Source organism: Anomaloglossus baeobatrachus, chromosome 1, assembly GCF_048569485.1.
Source record: "Anomaloglossus baeobatrachus isolate aAnoBae1 chromosome 1, aAnoBae1.hap1, whole genome shotgun sequence".
Classification (NCBI taxonomy): Eukaryota; Metazoa; Chordata; class Amphibia; order Anura; family Aromobatidae; genus Anomaloglossus; species Anomaloglossus baeobatrachus.
The window spans coordinates 75,037,280-75,057,480 of record NC_134353.1 but is presented as its reverse complement, the minus strand read 5'-3'; the positions used below and the strand labels follow the sequence as shown (position 1 = coordinate 75,057,480).

The window sequence follows — 20,201 nt, the reverse complement described above, 5'->3', positions numbered from 1 at the left end:
CCAAGAGTGAAAAAACGAAGCGGCTTCCGTCCTGAAAAAGCACCACAGCTGTTCACAGGTTGTGTCTGGTGATACTGCTCTATTAACATAGCAGATCCGCACTACCACATGCAACCTGTAGACAGGTGTGGCGCTGTCTTCTGATCTTGATGACTTTATTCATCCATTCATTTAATTTGGCCCTTTGTTGTGTATTGTATCATTGGTTAAAGCTTAGGCAAGTAATCCAAAAAGGCGCTTACCCTTACAATGATTTTAGAAAAGTACCCTTTTAAGGTGACCTTGTTAAGGACAATGTCATTGCAACAGTAAAAAATAACAAATCTATATTGGTAGTATCATTTATATAGGTTTCATAAATAAATATACAGTAGGTTCTCAAGTCCAACTAACTTCACAAACGTCCTGCCCAAAGGCCATGCACCATCAAGTTGACCCAACTGTTTCTCCCAATTATTAATATCCACTGGACAAAGACTTTACCCTCATTTTACCCAACTCTTTTTCTCTTAATTCCCCACCAAATCCAGGAGTGTGCAGTTGGAATGCGCCATAAAACTGAATTAATAGATTAACAAATCAGTTTCCTGGCCCCCAGACAGCTAATGTTATGCTGTAGTTCCTCCTTAACGTCCTCAGATTTGGCTCATATCTTAACCCCAACTGGACAAATGGCTATCCTCCACCAAGTTTTGAGTTTAGAACTGCCTCGCACAGACCACTGATGCTCTCAATGCACATCACCTCATTGGCGGTCTTTCCTACCCAGTCCCCAGCCTGATCAATGGGTACTGCATTAGCTCACCCTCTGCTCCCATGCTGACTCGGTCCTCCTTGGTGGAATAATGTCATCCAACCCTTTTGGAAGTTGACCCAACAGTTTTTCACAAACGATATTACGCATCTCTTTACGCTTCAATCGCATCTCTTTCTAGCCTCCATATACCACTTTCCTGGATAAGTGGAACTTGGCCAAGTAGACTAATTATAGCTTTAGTTGCACTTGTGGCGCCCTGGACAAGCCAGGTCGTCACAGGTACTACACCAACACACCCCACACCCCGGCTAGGCACACCAAAGCCAAACACAAAATCCTTGTTGCCTTCCTCCAGGGGCTGATGTCCACACCAGGGGGTGGGCCAGGCGGTTGGTCCCGCCCACCGAGGAGTTCACAGTCCTGGAGGCGGGAAAAGGAGTTAGATGAGTTTTGGAGTTTGAAGTTTGAGGAAGTGAAGTGGTAGAGGAGCAGTCTGACGGCGTCCGGGTGTGTGGCCCAGACGGAACAGCAAGGTTGGCAGACGGTGGTGACCATCTGCAGGAGAGGCTAATTGGAGCAAACCGTAAGGACCGTGGACGGGCGGTGGCTCGACGGTACCGGATCGGAGAGCAAAGAGAAGCCAGCACCATCCGGCAGGGCTTACGGACCCCGACCAGGCTAGGAGTCGCCGTAAAACCGGTCAAATCCGTTAGCGAAGGGAACCTCCGGGGTTTCCCAGCAGTCAAGACCCGATTGAAGGCAACAGCTCACACCATAGAGGGAAACACAGTCACCGCCAAGGCTACAGTTCCCAGGGCCAGAGCCTGCAGGCAAAAGGGGCTCCTTCAGCACCCATCCAAGCTGGGGAGCGGGTTACCGGTGGGAAGCCATTGGAACCGTAAACACAACACAGGTGCAGGGAAAGGCAGTCACCATCAACCTACCGGGAGAGCTACCGCAGCCGTCTGTGGGACCCGTCCTTCCAGCCGTTTGTTTTACCGGAGACTTTGCATTCATCATTGGCTGAGTGAGTACCACTGTGCCGTGCGGCACCGCGCTGCCCCCGCGACCCTGCACCTCACCAGGCCCCGTAACCCGCCTGTCATCCATCCCTACCCCTCACCGGGCCCCGGGACCACCAACCCCCCTACCCATGGAGGGGAGAACCAACATCCAAGCTGCTCCCTGTCATCGCTCCCGGGATCCCCGTCCAGAGCAGCGGTGGTGTCACCAATCTCACCACAACCGTGGGTGGCGTCATGGACAATATCCCCAAACCACACACCACCCCCCTTTCACTCACGAGCGAGGAACGCCGCTCGAGTCCCCGGGATCCAGCCCACCGCTCGAGCCACCACCGAGCAGCAGCAGCAGCAGCCAGACCCGAGCAGTGGGTGAGCGCAGCGTCCCCTCCTCCGTCCGCGACACACTCCACCATGTAACACATGATCTCCCCGTCGGCACAAAACTTTACCTTTTGCTGTTATAGATAACATTTTCTCCATGTAGGAAATATATTTTTCCTGGGCCTACTGAACAGCTGTACCTCCCTCTCTATGAATAAAAGCCAAAAAACCTATGTACTCGGCAGTCAACTATCTCAGACTGTCTTGGTGGTGCCACAGAGCATCATGACTTGCTGTCTGGAAAATTGAAAGGCAAAAACATAGGAGTAGCACATCAGGGGTGGACATATCATAGGTGCAACCTTGGCAGGAGCGCAGTGGCCCAGAAGGTAAGGGGGCCCATTTACACCTCCAAAGCAGATGGAATTGTGCATTTTATGAGTTATTGGACTTATCTGGGCCCATATACGTTTTTGCATAGGGGCCCTCTTCTGTCTGTGTCTGCCAATGTAACAAATACATAGTGCATGGCATTCTATTTGGCTGCTAAGTCTACACGGCTTACCTTCCATACATGTAAGTGCCTAACCCCTGGTACAGATGTAGCACCCACCAAGTTGACAGCTGCGTACTATATTTAATATTACAGCACGCCTTGGCATTCTATGTGATTTGAGTAGTACACTTATTCCTGTTCAATGTGAATAGGATACATATGATGTTTCAAATTGATTTGCACAACCAAGTCCGTGACTCTTCTTTTGATTAACCAGGCTGGTGCGATATCACATGTGCATCACCAGCCTGGCCATTAGGAGCAATGCTCACACTTCCATCCAACAGCCATAGACTGCTGTGGTCGATAGATGGGGTCGTTCGAATCGATTTGCACCAGTTCTAGCTGCTTGTCACAATGTTACTGTGGGATAGCAAGGGACAAGATTCCCTATGCTGTCCCTTACGCTAGATGATTGTAGACGATCAATGTCCCCCGGATTACCCCTAATTGTGGAGATGCCGGAGTCCCGTGCCTCACTATACTTCTGAGTAGAGCTAATCTGTTCCCCTCTCCTCCTACAGAAGTAAGGGGCAGGAGTGTGATGGCAACACAGATGAGACAAGTTAAACATAATCTCTATTTTCTACTTCAGCACCCTAGTCTCCGTTAGGGAATGCCACCACCTAAAATTATAACACAGATGAGACACATAACAGTCAGTCACACTGCACACTCTCAGGAATAAATAGTAATAAACTAAATAAAAAAGCAAGTGACGTCAGGCAGCAACAAAAGGACAAGAAGGGTTAACACCACAACCACACACAACAATAATATAACAACTACCAGTAAGCCTGGATGTATCTAGCTCTCCATACCAGTATAGACTAGCTATAGCTGGCACTAATTCAAATGCCCAGCCAGCATATATATGAGGTGAGTGAATATGACTGGCTCTCCCATAGCATGTTACTAAAGGAGATTAATAAGCAGTCCAGGAGAGATTAACTCTTGCTAGCCTGCCTAGGAACTACAGGTGTGTTGACGTCCAAGTCACCCTGTGCTGAGAAGTTAGGAGGCAAAGTGCAAGAATTTTAAGTTTCCCCAGATCCTGACGCTACCATGACAGTCAGCGATGCTTGCAAAAATATCCTAGTGACACTGCCATCCTAATGCTATAGCTCATCGAGGCTGCTAAGTTGGTGGTGTAGTGCCCCTGAGTCCATCAGGAGCTACAAGGTACTGCATCCTGTCAAAGATGCAGTGCCTATCCCCAGGAACCTGGAAGACCAGTGACGGTAACAGCAGAACATATTATAATCTCTATTTTTCCCTATCCCCAAGAACTGGTGACAAACTAGAGTTGGACCCTATGGATGGCCACCTAGGGGTGGAGCCGATCCAGTCCACTAGATGACAATTAGGTGGGAGGGGACAGACAGTCAGTAAGTGGAAGTGAGAGGAGACGGACGTAACCATACTGACGGGAGTGTGTAATGGTGACCTGAGGGCCCAGGCGTGTGGTTCCTGGTGGAGTACGGTGGAGTACTCCCGGAACCATAGCACAGATGGGGTACAGAACTCCAGGCAAACGCTCCAGGCAGACCTGATATAATCTGCACAGTGAGGGGACCATCCAGGACCTCACTGATCGTAAAGTCCGGGGGCACCAGGAGTGATGGGAGAAACAGGGACCGGAACAGAACACTGGCCCTACAGGGTTCAAACTGCCCGCCGTACAGACTAAAGACTGCGAGACTACAAGGAGGGGACCCCCAGACGCTCCAAGCCATTTGGACCCACCAACTTGAAGAAGGTGCAGGGGAAAGAAGCCACCAGGTCATCAAACCGGCACTGGGAATACGGGGACCAGTGGTACCAGCCTTCCTCCTGGTATCAGCCATCAAACCACTGTGAGTGAAGAACCCAGTTACACTGCAATCCCGTGTGTGGTCTACCTTCTTTCCACGCCTAACTTCATTACCTACCCCCTGGGGCCCCGGCCCTACTTGCAGAGGGCCCAACATCCAGGCTGCCATAAACATCAGCCCCAGTGGTGAGAAACTGTGCAGCGGCGGTTCCATCACCATAACCGCAACCCGCAAGTGGCGTCACGATACAAATTTTATAAATATTACCCTGTACATAACCGCCCTTTTAAAGCGATCCCCAGGGTCACAGAACCGGGCAACGGCCACCCAGTGACATATCCCAACAGTACACCGCCTGCGACCGAGTACACCATAGCCCTGGGGTGGGTCAGTGTCTGCTATATGTACATCCACAGTTCAACATAAGCTATGGAAATGACGCAATATGGCAGTATGCAACATTACACGGCTAGTCAAAAGATAGACGACTATGATATATCCTTGAAATCTTTCTGAAGTCATGTATATGTGTATATTGTAGTTGGCATCTGTGCAGAGTAATGCTTTCTCTAGGAAGTTGCCAAATACAAATTGCTTATTCAGGTGCCAATAAAACTATCCTGCCAGGCTTTAGTGGACTGCTCAATGGCTTACGGCACAGAACATTAATTCCTTGGGTATCCACTCGAAAGGACTGGTATAGTCATGGCACATTAAATAAACTATGGCTGTGAACCACTGCCTTCCTAATAGCTGTTGACTCTCACTTAAATTGCCTATCATAATAGATGACAGGGAAGAACGCGCGTCTCCGGAGTCGATGTTTTGTAACCACACTCCAATCTCTCGAATTATAGAAGCCTTTGACAATCCCTTCTTTTGGATGACACAAACATATCTGCTTCGCTTTGTTAGTTTTTTTATGATATTTAAAATTCCATTCACACTATTTTTACTCAGATTTTATGAACTGCGATGTCCCTTAGGCAGAAAATAAAGTCACAAGGCGGTTCTTTTTATTACAGATTCCTGAGATGTGGGTATTAATGGAAATGGTGATGCAGCTATAGTTGCATAATAGAAGAGTAGAGTAGCTTTTTTTGGGCAGATGTCACACGGAGTGTTGCTCAAAACTCGCCGAGTGACATGGCAGTATCAGACGCTGTTCACACTACAGATTTCTGACACTCCACGCTCCACGGTTTCTCTGGTGTTTCTGAGTTAAAGGCCTCGGTTCCACTTGCGTTTTGCACGGATGAGTGTAATCTGATAAAACATCAGATTGCTCTCACTCCAGTGCAAAACTATGGGGCAGTGTCCATCTGCGATTGATTTCTCATGCGGAATGAGTCACAGCATGCTGCATTTGGCAGCGATTCTCGGCTCATGCACCCCCATACAAGTCTATGGGAGCGTGTGAAACATCACACTGCACTTGCATGTAATCCGAGTGCAGTGTGATGTACGCAGAGACAGGCTGCAGAGGAGATGGGGAGAAAGTGCTCCCTCCCTCTTCTCAAGATCACATCACAGTCACATAACCATTGGCTGACGATCGCAAGCAAGGGTTATTAGCATATCGCTTACGAAGCTCTCGCATCAGAAGCTATATGCTGGTGGAACTGAACCCACACAGGCAGGCTTGGGCATTGACCAGCTGTGTGCCCATTAATTATCAGGCTAGCAAGAGTTAAAATCTGCTAGCCTGCTGGTTACTTCTGGGATCACATGTTGTTGTAATCCTATAACAGTTACTCTTGCCTTTTTAAGATGGTGGAATCTGTCTTCCCATGCTGGCTACAGTCGTATGCTTTGTTGGTCTGTGTGCTCATGTGTTCCAGTCCTGCTCGTGATTGTGTTGCTTTGTGCATGGTGTTGTTGTGGAGAAACCTGTTATCTTGTTTCCTCCTTGCTCTTATTTTACTTCTATGCCCCTATTGTCTTATACCTCTGTGAGATAAAGTTTTGGTTTCCCCCGCTTGTCTATCTCTGTTGTTATCACAATCCTGTCCAGGCCCTCCCTTGGGGTTGGGGGAGGGGGGAATAAGATCAATGCTGGTCAGTAGCAGGACCAGTTTGGCGGCACAGATATCCTCACCTTCAGAGGTAACTCAGAGATAAAGGATAGCAAGGGTCAGTCTAGGAGCCCCTGTCCCCTGCGCTCTCCCCATTCACTGTAACAGCATAAGTCTTGAGTAGGTGCCTATTGACTATGTAACGCCTCTACTTTCTTTCTTACGGCACAGCATGTAGAATGTACTCACAATGGGACTAACTATGGCAGGTGTCCATGTAGCAGTAGTTTTCGGCCCCTAGTCAGTAATGGAGTTATGTAATAATCACTGGGGCCATAGTGTGTTGAAAGGGTCAATATAAACATTACTAGTGGTCCAGGTCATCACCGTTGGTCTAGCTTGCTCAAAGGTGTATCTAGGCCAATCAACAACTGGAAAGGGTTGTCTCCTATCAGAAAATCATAGTTTCCGAGTGCAATATGGCAAACCGAGATTTATGCACTATCACTGGGTCCAATGGTGAGTCTCCACCGCTGCTCCTGGTGTGTAATATCGGCTTCAGGTTTAAGTGATGTTGACTCAGCGACTCTAAGCAGGGGATTCTGTCTTCACTGACAAAGCCATTGAGATCACTGGTTGCTGCATCTGCCAGTTTGATGTCTCCAATATCAAACACTGGAAGCAGCAGTGTGGCGCCCCTGACCTGGTCAGGCACCACTGAGTACTGCACCCATGCAGGGGGTAGTACAATACAGGTACTCCAGAAGGCTGACCGAGGTGTGACTACACAGGCACATAGTAATCAGGTCTCACACATCTACCTTTGGGAGGACCCCTGAGAGATTCCAGGAGGGGACGTAGCCTCCATGTCCACTCAAGGGGTGTGGTAGAGAGCCTGGTTGCTAGGTTGCGTAGGCAAGAACAGAAGAGGAGGAAGTAGTGAGCCAGTTAGTGAGTGCAGCTCAGGGAGAGCAGTCGCATGCAGCAGACACTGGAGTCTGTCACAAGCTGACAGCGTACGCGCAGTGACTAGCGACGGGTGAGATCGGTCACCTGGTAGTGCCACCTGAAATCCACTCAAGGCTAGAGCAAAGGGGTGGCAGAATAAGGGGACTGCCAGGGAGGTACCAGGCCCGCAGGGGTAACAGGTCCCAGTGCAGAGATAGATTCACCTTTCTTCTGCCAAACCTGCCGGTGGGGGCACTCCAGACCCACACCATACCACCACAGAGTCCGCAGCCACGTAGCGAAGAGAGGGCCCAAGAGATAGTTCACAAGAGGCAAGCAGCCGGAGTGACCTGGTCCAGGCTACAAGCAAACGGGCCCAAACGAGGGGAGAACAGGCAGCAGCAACTTCCCTGCGCTACCCCCGTAGGGACTTCAAGTCGGGGTCACCACAAAAACACAAAGGGCTAAGGAAGGCGAGTTGGTAGTCACCCTCAGCCAGCCGGAAGGATACCTGGTTCCAGCCTGGTTCATCCCAGCTACGCCCGGGTTACTCATCCTGCCACCTAATGTGAGTAAAACCCCTGAAAGACATTCTGCTTTCTGCTTGTGTTTGAGTCATTCTGCGCCTTGTGGTTCCACAAACTTACATAGGGCCCTGGGGCTTGCCTCACTCTCAGGAGGCCACTACAACTGACTGCACCAACCATCAGCCCCAGGCACCCCTTAATCTGCAGTGGCGGTCACCCTGACCACAATACCGAGAGTGGCATCACGACAATCCTAAAAGAAGGTTCCCTACCTGTGACCAGAATGTTCATCCACGTGGAGTCCATGAAGGTAATGCACCAGCACCGATACAACACCTGTGGGGCTTCACAGCCGCATGGACTCTCCAGTGGACCCAGGGACAGTAAGTAAAGTGCGTTTTTTTTGTTTTTATAACAAACTGCACTTAAGGATTGGGATTTTCTGAAAGGCAACAAGCCTATTAAGTCATTGTCCCTGGTAATTAAAGCAGTAAACATATTAAAGCTTCCATAGCAGTCTAAAAAGTGAAATGTCTTAACGTCAGCAACCCTGGTGGTCAAGGGCAGTGGTAAATTGATGTTAGGACCCCTTTATCTGTTCTGTTGTTAAAGTGAATTTACACTGTACGTTACCGCGAACGAACGATCTTGGGAACACTTATTTACTGATAATCGACAAAGAGCCGGAGGAACAAGCTAGGCTTGCTCAAAAAATAATCTTTCTCAGCAGCACATTACCCTGTATAAGCAAGATATGTTGTAGCGCCGGTGTCCCTGCAGGGATGCCGACTTACTGTCCTGGCCGGGTCCCATTCTCCCCTGCTGCCGCACAGCCTTCCATGTACTCTCCTACCTTCCTTCTATCCCGGGCCCTGTACACACTACACAGGGTTCCCAGGAGTGCACCTAAGATGCGCAAGCGTGTACACTGGTCCTCCTCTTAAAAGGCCAGCATGCTATTTCCAGGAAATTTCTCTCAGCCTATACCTGAGAGGGACTGTGTATTTAAGGCACCCTCCCATTATCGGAAGTGCCTGTGCAATGCTTCTAGTTAGTCAGTCAGTCAGTCTCCAGTCTGCTACCTAGCTAATTGTCAGGTCCTGCGCTCCTGTCCCAATATACCAGTGTCCGTCTCCAGTACCTGCCTTCCCATACCTGTCTATTCCTGCCGTGCCCACCATTCCTGTCTGTTGCCGCCTATCCAGCCTGCCTCAGTCACCCCACCTGTACCCGGTTATTCCTGAGTCCATCACATGCCCTGGAGGTCAACTGCCACAGTCCCGGTCACTGCTCCTACACCGCCCGCGAGTGTTACACATGTGCTACTGAATATAATGAAGGTTTATGCACAAACAACTATTCTGTTGTGAACATAAACACTATCGCATATGAATAACAGATAATGGGGAGACCTTCTACAGGGAGACGATGCACCAACACTCAACTAGTCTCTGTACAGACTAGAAAGACCCTAGCTGCACAACTAAGAACATCACCTAAGACCTGAGTCTATAAAAGGCCATCGATGGGTTTCTTGTACATCCTGAAGGACCAGAGGGGAGGCTGCAACCCACAGCCAACAAAGGGAGGGGAAAGTGTGCAGGAAGGCGCAACACCTAGAGGGAGAAAACTAAAATACATTCCTATAAAGTGAAAGGAAATGATGATGTCAAGTAAAACAAACCTACAGCTGGAGCTCAACTGGTGTTTACCCAAAGGTAAACCTGTAAGTTGAAGGACTGGAACTCTAAAGGTCCTGTTACACACTACGATATATCGGGCGATATGTCACCGGGGTCACGGATTCCGTGACGCACATCCGGCATCGTTTGACATATCGTAGCGTGTGACAGCTACAAGCGACTGTTAACAAGCAAAAATACTCACCTTATCGTTGCTTGTTGACACGTCGTTCATTTTCAAAATATCGGTCAAATTCCTGGATGCAGGTTGTTCGTCGTTCCTGAGGCAGCACACATCGCTCCGTTTGACACCTCGGGAACGACGAACACAGCTTACCTGCATCCCGCCGGCAATGAGGAAGCAAGGAGGTGGGAAGTATGTTACATCCCGCTCATCTCCGCCCCTCCACTTCTATTGGCCAGCCGCTGTGTGACGTCGCTGTGACGCCGAATGTCCCTCCCCCTTCAGGAAAAGGATGTTCGCCGCCCACAGCGAGGTCGTTCGGGAGGTAAGTACGTGTGACAGGGGTGACCGACTTTGTGCGACACGGGCAACAAATTGCCCGTGATGCACAAACAATGGGGGCGGGTGGGATCGCACATGTGATCGCACGATAAATCGACGCGTGTAACGGGGCCTTTAGGCTGAGGCCACACAGAGTTATGTGCAAGATCTCACATGACACTCGGCTCACGGGCGCAGCGCAGCAGGAGCCAAGTGTCATGCGACTGTGGTCTGATCGTGCGATCAGACCACAGTTGCGGAGGAGGGGGCGGCGCTGTTGAGGGGATGGCCGGCGCTGCGGAGGGGAGGGTCGACGCTGTGGAGGGGAGGGCCAGCAGTGTGGAGGGGAGGGCCAGCACTGTGGAGGGGAGGGAGGGATTTATCTACCTATCTCTATCTCTTCCATTGCCGGCTGATGCGATAATCGCACTTCTCTCGCGTTACACTGGTGTAAAGTGTGAGCATTGTGATGTTTCTCTCACCCCATAGATTTGAATGGGTGCGAGTGGAACAAAATCACATTCCACCTGCAGTATGCTACGATTGTTTTCTCGGTCCGATTAGGGCTGAGAGAAAATAATTGCTCATGGGAGCGCCCCATAGAGTAATATTGGTTTAAGTGGAATGCAATTTTTTTTATCACATTCCACTCGCTCTGTTTTACTCGCCGTGTGTGCTGACCATTAGACACAAGTCCATGTAGAGGTATTATTGCCAGTAAGGAAGTGCAGTGAAAGGTGAACATATATAACCCAATCCAAAGTATGATAGGGTAGACCAAAACGGGAAAATGAGAAACACCTGGAGAAGAGTGAACCAACAAGTGAGAACAAAGACAATAAGAACCATCAGCAGTTGGATAGGGAAGAAAAGTCAATAGCCAGCAGACAGAAGAACTGAGCATGCAACAAAAGGTCACTGGATTGAATCCCCAAGTTTTGCAAGTGAAGGCCGTTAAATATAATGGCAGCTAAAAGCAAAACACAACTAAAGTCTTTGATTGTTTAAAAAGAAAAAGGAGAGAAAAGAGTAATATGTACCTGCTGTCTGCCGGATGCTAGAGGATCTGTCTATTACACTGGAATGGACGTATTTGGCCAAATTTATAGCAAATACAATTTAATGTCCTCTAAGTATCAACTCCAGTCCCTCGGCCTCCCTTAAGTGTCCTGTCAGTTCTCACTGCTTTTATTATTTGTCTTCAATTGTAATCTCCGCAATAAATTACATTTTCATTTTCCATCATTACCAAATAGTTTCTGGATATCATATGTCAAAATTTTAAGAACAAAAGCACTTTGTGCCGAATGAGGTTTACTCCAAATGTTAGAGAAATCGTTCCATCATCAATATTACTTATGATAAAGTGACAAGTCAACACATTACCGAAACCTGGAAACAGAATCTTGGCGGAAGGAAAAGACCTCAACTTTTTATCTCTAAATATTGTTTCTAATTCCTAACTTTCCGCATTGATAATAAAATATCTGGTTGTTATCAAAGTCATCATTATAGTCGAGCACAATCTCACAAAACGTTTGATGTACACATGATTGTACCGCCAGTGGCGTAACTAGAATCCGGTGTGCCCCGTTGCAAAATTTGGACCTGGTCATACCTGCATGTTGGTCAGATATATGTGCCCTTGTAGCGTTCCGGAACTCAAAGATCTAAGACATTTTCTTGCTAATGCACCAAGCTGAAAGACAGCTGTGAGCCACACTCCACGGGCCAACAAGCCACACGTGGCTCCCGAGCCACAGGTTGGGGACTCCTCGTTCAATGTCTAATAATCACAGGTGTGTGAGTCCAGAGAACTGTCCCCCCTACAACAGGCTCTCTATAGAGATTGTACTACATTGACAGTGAGGAGTCAATCACAGCAGGGGCATGTTGGACTGCCCCACACCGGAAGTTCTAGTCCTGTAATAATAATGGTCCTGCTGCTTAAACAAACATTGCAAATAAACAAAAGACCAGACTGTGACAATACAGGCATGGTTGAACTTTCTGTGTTAACCCTTGCAGTCTGCTGCCTTTAGCTTACATGGCAAAAAGCTGCTGACAAATTCCCTTTAAGCATTTTTTTTTTACTTCTCTTGGTATTTGTTGAGTTATGTATTACAGTGCAATGTCTGATATTGTCTGTACATGTCACGTCTGAATTGAAAAGTGTTGCAAAATATGTTGTGATATACAAATAAAATTTATTATTAAATTATCTTTTGGAAAAAAAAAGTTATCCAAGCAACTTTCAACTATAGTGGGACATAACCAGTTGAGTAGCAATTTCCATACTTGCCTTGCATTATAAGATTATTGAAAGGAGAGCCATGCACAACTCCTAAGGGAAAGGAAAGGAGCCAGTCTAAAGTTCCATGTCACGGGTGTGTCACAGGCAATAGACAGTCATGTGGTTTCTGGAAATAGAAGGTCACGGCGTTTGGCTGCATGGAATGCTCCCTGACTTTCCATTGTTCCTGCTGTTAGTATTCATTGGTATAGGCAGCTTTACTGCTGGAGTCATCTCTCCCTCTTTTGGACCCAGCAGGAGCTCGCCTCCACTTAGCTACTGATCATCAGCATTATATTGGTGCTTAAATGCCTCTTCTTTCGCTGGACCGGTGCTGGTGATATTTTCAGTTAGTTCAAGGCTTGGTTGCAAGCAAGTGGCTTGTACTCGTCTGTAGTACTGTTGCTGTAACTTCTGTGGATAAGTACTTTATGCTTTTCCTCCTGTGTGTCCTCCGTGTGTCTTCTATAGTATTTAGTGAGGTTGACGAAGATCTCATCCCATCCGTTCCCTATTTAGGGCCCAGCACTAGGGATACATAGGCTCAGGTATCCGCTTCTGCGCATAGGTGCGGAACCTATCTAGGGTGGTGAGGAACCCCAGGGACCAGCAGTAGGTTTGGTCAGGGGTCACCATCTTCCCTTTCCCTAGACACAGGGTTTCCCTTCCCTTTCGCCATTTGCTTTGTACTTTCCCGCACCTAGTGTGACACTCCACCCATGAGGTTCAGCACTGTGTCCTTTCAGCTTGTTGGTTTCAAGGAGTTTCTTAACACTTTGCCTATACTGGGACACTTTAATAATATCCATTTTTAACAATATGGTTCCGATATAATGCTCTGCATCCAAAGTTTTAGAAGATAGCTGTACGGTAACAGATATAACCACTTAGCCACTATATACAATATTAGGCTTTGTAGTGTAACCATACATCAGCTCTTGTATGGCTTTTTCTCCGTAACTAGCTTCCTCTGTTAACATTACACTAGACTTACACATTGCAATTAGCGAAACTAGCTCAAAACTTAATTAGACTATGGGCGTAAAAAGTTAACTCCCCGGTCCGAATATTACACCAGGCTTGTAGCCTAAAGCCGAATAACGTGGGAATTCATTACACCTCTTTCCTCACAGTTCCTCATGAGATAAGACACGCCATCGTTTGATGTGGGAACAAGAGATCCAAGTTAGATGACAAGAACCTATATCATTTTCGGCAGCGGATCTATAGAAGCAATTCTCCAAGATTCCAGGGTCTCAGAAATAATTACTTGAGTTTAGACAGCAACAAGTATAATGATTGTCAGAAACAGCTAATTTGTACCTGCTAAAAATAACTGCAAACAAGATTAAAGATGCTACAAAATAGAAAATCTGTGGAGTTTATGTGATTTAACCCCCAGCGTGTGAGCAACAATTCCTTTAATTATTAGAGAACCAAAGAGTCGCCAGTATTATACTTGGTGCAGGGTATTTGGGGGCCACTGCCCCAAGGTACCCCTCTGTTATTTCAGTAATGGAATAAAGATGGACACATAAACTTGAGCTATTGAACAACATTGAGTCACAAACAAATCACACAAAAAGTGGCTGAATAGTGAATTCTACGTAACACCCAAGATCTGGAGCCATTACTAAGCGCAGTTATAATCCAGGGGATTTGGAAACACAATCACCATTTTTTTAAGTCACTTTTCTTTTTTGTTTTGTGGTATTTGCTGCAAAATGGTGCATACGGGTTTGTGCAAAATCAGAAATGCTCGTTTCTTTTGTCTTTCACCTTTGTTTGCACCTTTTAAGATCAAAACGTTTGATGAACCGTTAAAATGCAACAACTCTAACATTTGCATAAAAATCCAAGTGTATTCCTATGTGATGTATATGCCTCAGCTCCAGCATCTCATGTGTGATGTTTATGAACTAGTCCCCTAGTGTATTCTGTGTGATGTATATACAGCAGTCTTGGTGTTTCCTATGTGATGTTTATGCTGAAGTGTCAACTATGTCATGTATACACCAGTCTCAGTGTCACCTATATGATGTATGCACTAGTCTTAGTGTCTCATACTTGAAGAACACTGCAGTCTCAGTGTCTCCTAATGTGATGAATATACAGCACCTCCAGTGTCTCCTAAGTGATGTATATACAGCAGTCCCAGTGTCTCCTCAGTGATGTATATACAGCAGTTCCAGTGTTTCCTATGTGATGTATATGCAGCAGTCTCAGTGTCTCCTGTGTGATATACACAGTAGCTTCACTGTCTCCTATATGATATATATGCAGCAGCAGCTCAGTGCCTCCTATGTGATGTATATGTAGCAGTCTCAGTGTCTCCTATGAAATGTATGTACAGCAGTCCCAGTGTTTCCTATGTGATGCATATACAGCAGACTCAGTGTCTCCTATATAATGTATATTCAGCAGTCTCAGTGTCTCCTATGGGATGTAAATGCAGCAGTCTCAGTGTCTCCTATGTGATGTATATGTAGCAGTCTCAGTGTCTCCTATGAAATGTATGTACAGCAGTCCCAGTGTTTCCTATGTGATGCATATGCAGCAGACTCAGTGTCTCCTATATAATGTATATGCAGCAGTCTCAGTGTCTCCTATGGGATGTATATGCAGCAGTCTCAGTGTCTCCTATGTGATGTATATGTAGCAGTCTCAGTGTCTCCTATGAAATGTATGTACAGCAGTCCCAGTGTTTCCTATGTGATGCATATGCAGCAGACTCAGTGTCTCCTATATAATGTATATTCAGCAGTCTCAGTGTCTCCTATGGGATGTATATGCAGCAGTCTCAGTGTCTCCTATGTGATGTATATGTAGCAGTCTCAGTGTCTCCTATGAAATGTATGTACAGCAGTCCCAGTGTTTCCTATGTGATGCATATGCAGCAGACTCAGTGTCTCCTATATAATGTATATGCAGCAGTCTCAGTGTCTCCTATGGGATGTATATGCAGCAGTCTCAGTGTCTCAAATATGAAGAACACTGCAGTCTATGTCTCCTATCTGATGTATATACAGCAGACCCAGTGTCTTTTATGTGATGTAAATGCAGCAGTCTCAGTGTATCCTGCGTGATGTATATAAATTGTCCCAAAATTCAAGACAATAACAAGCGATTCATGCTAAAAAGTATATACTTTATTTATTATTAAATTAAAAAAAAATTTTTCCATGAATTAAAGATATAAAAAACAGAGAAATGCTCCTGTGAGAGACCTGAAAAATACCCAGAATAACACGTATACAAAGAACTATAGGAAAGGTAACATGATCAACAATGGATAATGTGCAATGAAGATTTCATGACATATAATGTATAATCAAATATCAATACATATAAAAATAGTGATCATTGCACAAACCCAATTACTTTGCCATCAATCTAATACTAAGAATTGCACATACCCTGGTAAATGTAAACATTACACTCGTGCTGCTATTAAACCATAAACAATACAGCCACAGAGAACAAAATGCAACAGATTAGCTGCCAGGGAAGATGTAAAGTGCAAAAAGCTACCAATGTGCATGAGTAAATCTCTCCTATGGAACAATCAACCCAAGGTTGTATATTTACCTAAATAGGTGACCATAAAAAACCTGGATCTGGGTGAACAGGTCCCTCCACCCCAACGCCCCCGGAAGAAGCAAGGGCGAAACGGCGTTGGGGTGGAGGGACCTGTTCACCCAGATCCAGGTTTTTTATGGTCACCTATTTAGGTAAATATACAACCTTGGGTTGATTGTTCCATAGGAGAGATTTACTCATATATTGATATTTGATTATACATTATATGTCATGAAATCTTCATTGCACATTATCCATTGTTGATCATGTTACCTTTCCTATAGTTCTTTGTATATGTGTTATTCTGGGTATTTTTCAGGTCTCTCACAGGAGCATTTCTCTGTTTTTTATATTTTTAATTCATGGAAAAAAATTTTTTTAATTTAATAATAAATATGGTATATACTTTTTAGCATGAATCGCTTGTTATTGTCTTGAATTTTGGGACAATTTTCATTGTTGATGTATAAAGTTTCTGAGTGTCATGCATACACTTGAGGTTTTCTTTGGTTGATTAAGTGATGTATATAAAGCAGTCTTGGTGTATACTATGTGATATATACAGCAGAGTCCTCACTGCTTGAGTTCTATAAAGGTGTCATGAGCAGTGATGAATTTCCCAGTGTGATGATACATGCCGTGTAATATGCATCTGTCTTTGGAAGAATTTACTTCTGCGATCACTTAGTTACAGAACGTGATCCCAAATACCTTACTACCTAGTGTGTATCAATCACACCTGACACGCACATTGTGTGTTTCTGTGTTTATCTGATTATATTTTTTTTTATTTATTGATAATAAAGTTTAATATATTTATGGGTGGACATACTAATTAATGGTCTATTAACTAAGAACATCCGTTTATATCTAAGTTTGGTCTTCCGAGTTTAGGAGGTGACCCCGCTCCCCTTTCCATAGCACAAGGGCCCACCGTTGTGACGTGCACCCTGTGTGTTGCGGCGCACGCCGGGCGTTCCCATGTACCTGGCAGAACCCCGGTAGTTCCTTACTGCATGACACTAATATGGCTGCCAATGAAGATATCAAAGTCTCAACGAGAGACTAATTTACCAAAAATTGACTTCTTAGGTTCTGGGTTGAGTTACCTTTAGGGGTGTCGCTGCATATTTTTTAGTCTGAAAGGTAATACTAACTTTATTTCTTCTTGAATTGTACTAAAGTGTATATGAAGCATGCAGTCATGGCCAAGTGAATCGGTTGCCGGCTTGTACATTCACATTTGCGTATAAAAGAGAGGATGAAAATACCTATTATTAAAAGCTGGGAACGCTCTCATTAATGATGTTAACTGCATATAATCTCTTATACAACCGCAATCATGTTTATGAGGGGAAAATTGCCACTCCAATTGGAATGAAAGCGTTTTATCCATGTGGCAACAAGAATAATTTCCACTCAGGCATCATGTGGCTGTATTGTCATTGAGGGAAAACAGCATGTAGAGATGGTGTAAAAATAAAGTGGCTTTCACTGGGGCACTGCATTCAAGTACTGTTATTAGGGCTGAGTTGACTTTACTGCATAAACCATATAAAAAGAGTTAATGTTAAGGGGCAATGATATTACAGAAATACTTTCATTCATAAGGGTTCTCTGTGAAGTCACTTAGCCATTCCTGTAACTTAAAAGGGTTTTTCCCACCATCAAAGTACATTTTAATCAATAAATCTTTGAAGAATAATAAGTTTCACAATTGGATGTATTTTAAAAAAATGTTCCTGTGCTGAGATAATCTTATATATGTGTCCTGCTGTGTACTGTGTAATGGCTGTGTCTGACCGTACAGGGACATGGTCTGATCATACCACATCTCCTGGGCTTGGGCAGGAAGTAAAAAAGTATACAGACATTACAGCACAGGATTGCAAATAATTATTTCATTTTTTAAAAAAATAGGCAAGAAATGTTTTTGTCACGGAGGTGTCACAGCCAGCTGACAATCCTATGGCAGTGAGTGTAAGAAAATCCCTGATATTGGCAGCACTTGTTGTTATCTGACAGTTCCCTGTTTCTACAGCTGCAGACTATAGGACCCTGGGAATCTGTCATTTTTTTCTCTCTGTTGCCAGCCTCTAACTCCCTTTATAAACCTCACTCTTTTAAAGTTTGTTCCTGACTGAGCTGTGGAGATGCTGTGTTTTTTTGTTGCCCCAGACTCCTGTTGTTGCTGCAGAACAGATAAGTGTTTGTCTTTGTTATCTACCAGGGCATTGGTGGTAGCTGTTGTGTTTCCCCATCCCTTGTGTCCTCCTTTAGTGATAGTGCTGTTGACAAAGAGCTCATACCTGCCATCCTTACTCAGGGCCTATTTGCTAAGGTGAAATAGGGCCCCAGTTATCCAGGTGACAGGTGCAGAACCTGTATAAAGTCTGTTAAGACTGTGAGGGTAAGTGGCAGGTCATAATCAGAGGTCACCACATCCCCCATTCTCTATAAGGCATTCCTTCCCCTTGCTATGTGTTGTTCTTTACGGCTGGTATAGGTTCTGTCCCCGGCCGTGACAGTTTTATCTCACAAAAAGAATCAGCTGTGATCCTGTCCTGTATTGTCTTTATACTCTTTTACTTCCTTCCCTGCCAGGAGCTGTGGTATGGACAGGCCACGTCCCTGTATAGTCAGACATGGCCATTACACAGTACATAACAGGGACACATATATAAAATTATCTCAGCGCAGGAACATTTTTTTTAAACTCATCCAATGGTGGAAATTATTATTATTCCAAAATCTATGGATTTAAATGAACTATAAAATTAACTTTTTTTTGTTGGGAGTACCCCTTTAAGAGAGACATAGGGAAAACATGAGAATCATTTTTTCTCTATAGTTCAGATCATAATTTATATTTGTAAAATACTTTTTAAATCAGTTTCTTTTTTTTTCATTTTCTTCTCTTGATCCTTTTCTTTGTCACCTTCTCCTTGTATTTGTCTTTCTCTTCCTGCTTTTTCCTGTTTAATCTTCTTCCTCTCCTTCTTATCATTCCCTTTTTTCTGTCTTTTTCTTTCCCTATGAGACAGAGCTAAATTGTCCCATATTAGGGGATTAATTCAACAACCAATTTTCCAAATCTAATATCCATGAACAATAATATTACATTTTATCAAAAAAGGCATCCAGTTCGTCCTTGAATTTGGTTAGTAAATCGACCATTACACTATCATCTGGCAGATTGTTCCATAACCTCATTGCTCTTACAGTAAAGAATCACCATTTGGGATCATCTTCCTTTTCTGACTTTTAATTCACCCTTTGTCTTCTTCCTCTTCTTCTCACTTCACTTCTGTCTTTTTTCCCCTCGTCTCACTTATTCTGTCTTCTTTCTCTTCTCTATACTTAATTTTCTTTCTTCCGCCTCCTTCCCCTTTTTCCCTGTTTTCTTACACTTTTTTCCTTCTCTTACTTCTCATTTAATCCTTTTTCATTCTTACACTTTTTCCCTTTTGCTTTATATTTCTTTCTCTATTTTTTCCTCCTCTCTTTCCTTTTCTTCCTACATTTTACCCTGAGAAGCAAAAAGGTAACAATTAGTTGGATTTTTGACTTTCAGGCTCCATATCTCACCATTCACTACAGCTTAGAATGTGAGACTACCGCGACTACCACCATTTTATAGACAATCATCTTGGCTATCTCATACATAAATTTGACTTGCAGCTATTTAGCATATGATTAGTTATGTAGATTCTCATCATGTCACTGCATTGTTACTGTTTTGCTCCTGCTGTTTGAAAAATTACAACCTTGCTCCCTAATAGCTCATTGTGTTATTAGATTTACTCCTAAGTGAAAGATCACTAGTTCAAATTGAGGAGCAGCCATGAAGACGATTTCCCAAGAAAAAGAGAAACCGCATCATCCAGCTCATGGATAGCCAAGAAAATTGCAAAAAACTGCATCATGTGAATGTTACAACCATTGGAAGAATATGAAATGATTCCGTCCATCCATTCAAAAGCCAAGAGGTGGCATCCAGGTAGAATATCTTAGTCAACAAGTCTCTCATCAGAAGATCTATTGGTTCTGGAGCGACAAACCCGGCAGTGGATGCAGCGCGTGTGCTTCAAAGTAGTGAGATCACAGACCTCCATGTAAGCACCGTGCGACGCACATTACACAAGTCTAGAATGGTGGCCCGAAAAAAGGTGAAGAAGC

The 20,201-nt window shown here is 44.8% G+C and overlaps 1 protein-coding gene across 2 annotated transcripts in view; it reads left to right on the top strand.

The window, feature by feature from the left end:
• The window catches only part of SORCS2 (sortilin related VPS10 domain containing receptor 2), a 1,328,268-nt gene that overhangs the window by 327,063 nt on the left and 981,004 nt on the right, over positions 1-20,201 (top strand). The gene's annotated exons all lie outside the window — the stretch shown is intronic.